Source organism: Orcinus orca, chromosome 8 (assembly GCF_937001465.1).
Source record: "Orcinus orca chromosome 8, mOrcOrc1.1, whole genome shotgun sequence".
NCBI lineage: Eukaryota > Metazoa > Chordata > Mammalia > Artiodactyla > Delphinidae > Orcinus > Orcinus orca.
The window spans coordinates 53,615,003-53,621,002 of NC_064566.1; positions in this window are offsets into that span (position 1 = coordinate 53,615,003).

Here is a 6,000-nt window from a genome sequence, read left to right on the forward strand (position 1 = left end):
AGCTAGATTAGGTACGGAGAGCAATTTGGAGTCATGTAGACTTGGGTTCCACTGTGCCCAATTCTATCTTTACCTGTGTGATCTTGAGCAAGTTGCTTACACTCCCTGAACCTTAGTTTCCTCATCTATAAAATGGGAAGACTACAGTCCCATCAAATCCTCTATATTCTCCAAGATGGGGATTAGTACCCCATTTCATAGATGTAGAAGTTGAGGCTCAGAACGGAGGTGCTGGCAAGGGTTGGAGCTAATATTTGAACGCAGATCTCTAGGGCTCAGAGTGCACTATAGCTGGTGGCCCCCATTGAAACAGAAGGCAGGAGGATGGTGACTTTGCATTTTCTGGAAAGGAGTTGAGGGAGGCCAGGAGAAGATCCCAGGTCTCCTGAAGCCCAGCCCTGAGCCCTCTGGGACCCTCCCAGCCACTCAGCTCTGTCCTGTGACTCAAGATCCAGGCATCAGCTAGGACTGGGACCCCTGCCCTGGATGGGGAGGTGGGGGCGAGGGGTGAGCCTGAGGAAGTGGTGGCAAAACCTTGAATTGAGAGTCGAGGGAGACCTGGGCGAGGGTCTGCTCCTCCCTGCACCCCAGTCTCCCCACGTGCATAAGCGGGAGTGCTTGACCACCTCAGACATTCTGGGATTCTCCGAGACACTTGGGAGAAGGATTTTTCTCATCTTTAGAACCAACTGATCTTCCCCCCTTCTTCTTCCTTCTGCCTCCTTCTGTCGGGAGCCTCCTCAAAGGCCACTGTGTGTGAGGCCCGTGCTGGCCGCCTGGGCACGAGCTCCCCTTCAGAGGATAGGAGGCTCTGAGGGGGGCAGGTGGGCCAGCTCTTGGCTGCTGTAGATGTTAATACAGTTCCCTTCTCCTCAGTTACCCCGGTGAGTCTGGTCATCTGATCGCCCAGACGTGCTGGGGACTTCCTGTCAGCAGGCTTCTCAGCCCCTGTCTGACTGCCATTGGTACACACCTTTCCACCCCCCACCCCTGTGCACACCCCACCCAGGGGGCACCCAGGAAGGGACATGGCAGTAGGGGAAGCCACACTTCCGTTTCCCATGCTGACCTCTATTGACCCCTCCACCCACCTCAGCTTCCTTCCCTTGGGGCCAAGGCCTTGGTGGAGATGGGTGGGAGCAAATCGGCTATTTCCAGGAGCCCTGGATGGGGGAATGGGTGACCTGGTTACAGGCCTTAACCCCATCAGTGGTTGGCTGTGTGACAGCAGATAATTATTTCACCCTCTCTGAGCCTGTCACCCCAACTGTAAGTGAGGGGGTTGAACTAGATAACCTCCAGGGGCTTTTTCAGCTCCAGACCCCACGTCTTGGTTTCCCTGACTCTTACCTGTGTTTTAGGATGAACTGTGAACATGGTAGAAACAATGAGACCAAAGGGTGCTGTTTCCAGCAACAGGGTATTTTTTAGAAAGGCCTTCCTGGGAAAGCAGGTGGACGGTGGGACTGCGCAGAGTAGCCCAGCCCAGGGGTCCCCTGCTCCAGGGGTCGGCAAGCCCTGTGAGGCCATATCCTTCAGGCAAGCAGGGGAGGGGGATCAACTAGTAACAGGCGTGTCCTCAGACACCTGGCCTGGCTCTCGATTTTCCTCCTGCACTTACTGTGGCGTGACCCCGGACAAGTCACTCAGCCTCTGTGATCCTTCGTTTCCTCATCTGAAAAATGGGAAAACCATTAAACCACTCCCTCCCAAGGTTCTTGGGAGATAACATCGCACACCTACCGTGTGCCGGGCAGTTCTGCACCTGTGGGCAAGGCAGGCATTGCTCCGTGGCTGAGAAGTCTGAGCCCAGGCCTGTCCAGTCATTTACGCCAGGTCTGCAAACCCAGGCCTGTGGGCCCCTGAGCCTGTGCCCACTGCTCGGGAGAGGATATTCTCCTCCTCCTCAGTCACCTCGAGGGAGGGGTTGTTCTTTTACAAGGCGCAGGGAGCAGGCTTGGGGGTGGCCAGGGTCAGGCGGCAGGTTTCTGTCCTGGGTGCAGGTAACAGCACACCACCTGTCACATCTACTGACGGTGTTACTTCTGAAAGGCCGCTTTCAACCCTCCATGTTTAATCGCGGTGGCGGCTGCTCAGGAGACAGTGTTTGTGTTTCTCAGGCCTCTTTCAACTCCAAGAGAGAAACCAACCCCAACCAGCTTCAACCTAAGAGAAACCGATTGGTTCGTGCCCCTGGAGGAGAAATTGGGGTGCTGGGGACCTGAAGGGGGAGCTGTACTCCCCGGGAAGAGTGGGCCACCCCCATGCCCACAACGTGCTATCTGCAACTCATTTCTAACTCTCGCTGCTCTCTTTGAGGTGATGTGGGCCTCATACCTTCCCCCTGCTATGTAGCCACCAACAGCCCTAGTTCCGTTCCAGGCAAATGAGAGCTTCTGTCTCCCTGGGCCTCTGTATCCGTCCCAGGGAAGGCGGCTAATTGGCTGGCTTGAATCATGTGCCTCCCTTGATCAACAGCTGCTGTCACCATGGGAGGGGCCCTGGGAATGGCGGGGACAGTGCTGCCCCCAGAATGAGAGGAATGGGAAGCAGTGGGCACCAGGGCACCTGTGTCTAGGCTGGCAGTGTCTTCTCAGGTTGGGCATCCCCGTTTTTGGTATGAGTACAAGTCAGTGTTTCTGCACTTGGGTCTCACCCTGCACACCCATAGGGCCAGAGACCCACCACACTCAGTGCCCCCGTGGCACATAGAGAGAAGCTGAGGCTGAGAGAGGACAGCCATTTGTCTCACATCACTCTCGCTGGTGCAGGAGACAAGAAAGATTGGGTCTCCTGACAGCCAGCCCATAAGCCACGCATTGTCACTGTCTGGACATGCCAGTGAGGTAGGTTCTAAATGACACCAATTCCTCTCGTCCCAGGACACACACCCCCCTTCGAAATGTGACTCCAGGCAGAGGGGAAGGCTATTTCTCCACGCCTTGATCTGGGCTGGTCTCATGACTTGCTGATCTCCTTGAGTCGATGTGGCATGTGACAGAAGTGATGCCATGCGTGTTCTGGAACCCAGGCTTCAGGGACCCTGCAGCTTCTGCTCTCACCCCCATGGAGCCCAGCTCAGCCACCCCCAGAAGCCCAGGCTGGACTATAAATGCAGAGAGAGGCCCTCACGCCACGTGGAGAGGGCCCACCCGGCCCAGCCAGAACCCAGGCCTGGCTGACCCACCAGCCAAGTGCAGCCTCACAAGGGAGCCCACAGTGAGATGGGCACATCTGCCCTGTCAGCCCATAGAATCAGGAGAATCAATCAGTTGTTCTTTTTGGCCACTAAATCTTGACATGGTTTGTTATGTAGCAAGAGATAACTTAAGCAGCCGGGCTTACATAGTGAAAAGACGGAAAATATGCATTTGTCTAAAGTGACTTCAGAATCTCAGAGTTGGGCCACTCACCCTCTTAGATCCCCGAATTCTGTCCACCGCAGCCTCTGTACGTGTCTCCACCGCTCTGGGAGCAGCATCAATCAGCCACCAGCTCTGTCTCGCCCATGCTGCATCCCTGGTACTCCATCACGGCCAGTGAACACTGGTTCTTCCAAAATTGCCAAAGGAATGAGTGAATCCCTCACTCAGCCTCTGCTTGCACACCCAGAGGGAAGGGAGCTCCCTCCCTCCAGGGCAGCCTCTTCCATTATGAGATGACTCTGCCTGGGAGAAGGTCCTCCTTCATCTAGGGGAGAGATCTATGACTCCTCCCACGGCCCTGGCTCTCTCCCTGGGTCCCCTCTTCTACATGACAGGCTTGGGTACTTCACAATGGTCCCTGGAATTTGCAAAGCAGCACAACCTCCCTTAATAGCAAGTATTTTCACGTACATGGGACCCTGGCCACAACTGTAACCTTGAGGGAAGTGTTTCCACCAGGGCCTAAAACAAGCATGGGTTCTGGGAGCCCACAGTTTGGGGTTTCGACCCCTACCCCACCTCTGTATGGCCTTGGAAAAGATGATTCCTGTCTCTGAGCCTCAGTTTTCTCATCTGGAAAATCGGAGTAGTGAAATTTACCACCTAGGGTTGCTGTGGAGCTTAAGGAGATGATATATGTAAAATGCTCTGTATGTAATCAGTCCTTGATAAAGGTTAGTTCCTTTTCTGCCAGGTACATAAACAGTTCCAGATGGGAGCTGATCTGTACTTAACATTCATGTCTATATAAATAATGTGCAGGTGGGGGAGGAATTGTCAGGTGGCCGGGGATGGGGGAGGGCCTTCTCAGCAGGAAGAACAGCTTGAGCAAAGACAAGAGGGAGAAGTTTGGTTTCAGGGAAGGGTAAGTGGGGGGGCTCCGTGCTGCTGGCATCAAGGGCGACAGGAGGGGAAAATGACTGGGGAGGAGACAGGCCCATGCCCGGGAGGGCCCCGAATGCTGGGCTAAAGGGCATGGGCTTTGCCAAGGGGTCCTGGAGGAGGTCTGGAGCTGGGAGGGTGAGGTCAGGTGTGGGATTCAACCTGGGCTGCTCTGGGGGTGGATCGGGAGGGTAGGGGAGGGGAGACAGAGTTCCTGGGAGCTGAGAGGGGAAAGTTGGGGTGGGGGTGGGAGTGGCTTAGGCCCATCGTGGGGAGGGAGAGCCTGGCCACTCAGTGTGGGCACAGGACACAGGGCCCTTGACCCTGTGGCCTGGCTCCTCTACTCTTGCATCTTTGGGGTTAGGCTCTATTGGGAAGAGCGCCTTTTCTGCCTTTTCAGTCTAGGGACAGGCTGTGAGGTAGGCCAGAGGAGGAGACCCGAGCCAGATCTGCAACCAGAGGGATGCAGGGCAGACCAGATAGGGGACTAATCTTACCCATTTATCTGCTGGGGACTCAGAGAAGTCCCTTTCAAGGTCTGCTCGCTCATTGTATGAACCATCCTTAGCCTCCCAGCTGGGCTTTACAGTTTTCTAAGCCCTGCCACAATGATGGGCTCCTTTGAGACTTGCAACTGCCTTGGGAGGGAAGGGAAGAAAGCTGGGCAGAGATGATTAGCTCTATTTTAAGGTGGGGAAAACTAGGCCCAGAGAGGGGAAGTGACTTGCCCAAGAGCACACAGCAAATGTATGGCAGAGCTGGGCTGGAACCCAGACCTTCTGCTTCCCGCTGCATCCTAGCCTCTTTCCACAGCACGGAGGGACTGGCTGGGCAAGACATTCTCACTTACCTGCTCTGGGTGAAGAGTGTGGGGAGCCAGAGAGAGGTTGACAGCTGTCAGCAGACAATACTTAACCCGAACTGACAATTTAATTGTGAAAATGTGGACGAGGTACAGTTATGTGTAAGGAAATCCAGACGGTCTGGGCCCCGGGGGAGCCTCGGCCAGCACCCCAGTTGCCAGGGAAACGGAGAGGGTTGGGGATGATGTCACTAGATTTGAGGCTAAGGTATGGGGGATGGGCTACCCAGCCACCTCTTTGGGACCAGATGGCGGGGCCTGGCCACAGGCTGTCGTCCTCACGGTTAACTCTTTCTCTTACAGATGGGGCAAAAGGGAGCTCCGGAGCGGGGTCGTGACTTGCCCAAGGTGACACAGGGAGTCAGTGACCATGTCCATTCACCCAGCAGGCTGCAGGCATCTTGAGCACAAGGCCCAGTTAGAGTCATCTGTGAGTCTCTGTGCCCTGCCCTGGGCCTTGCACACAGCAGACCCCAACTCTGCAGCAAAGGCTGCTTGATCCCTTTACAAAATGGGGATGTAGGCCACTTCAGGAGGCGGCACTCGTTGAGTTCATAGTAGGCTTAGATGGGGAAGAACCCTGAGCAGTCACCCATAGCAGCGCTGTCTGATTCAGGGGACACTAAGCTGAGAAAGGGTAGGTCAACAGCCCAAGGTCACCAGCAGATTGGGGCAGCACTGACATGACCCTGAGTCATGCCCCACAGGGCAATCCTTACCCAAGGAGGAGTGGTCCGTCCCACACCACCCCCTCAGCTCTGGGCCAGGGATCTGGACCTTGGGAAGCCCCTATTATCTGAAGCATTTTCTCAGAATCCCCAGCTTCTGACC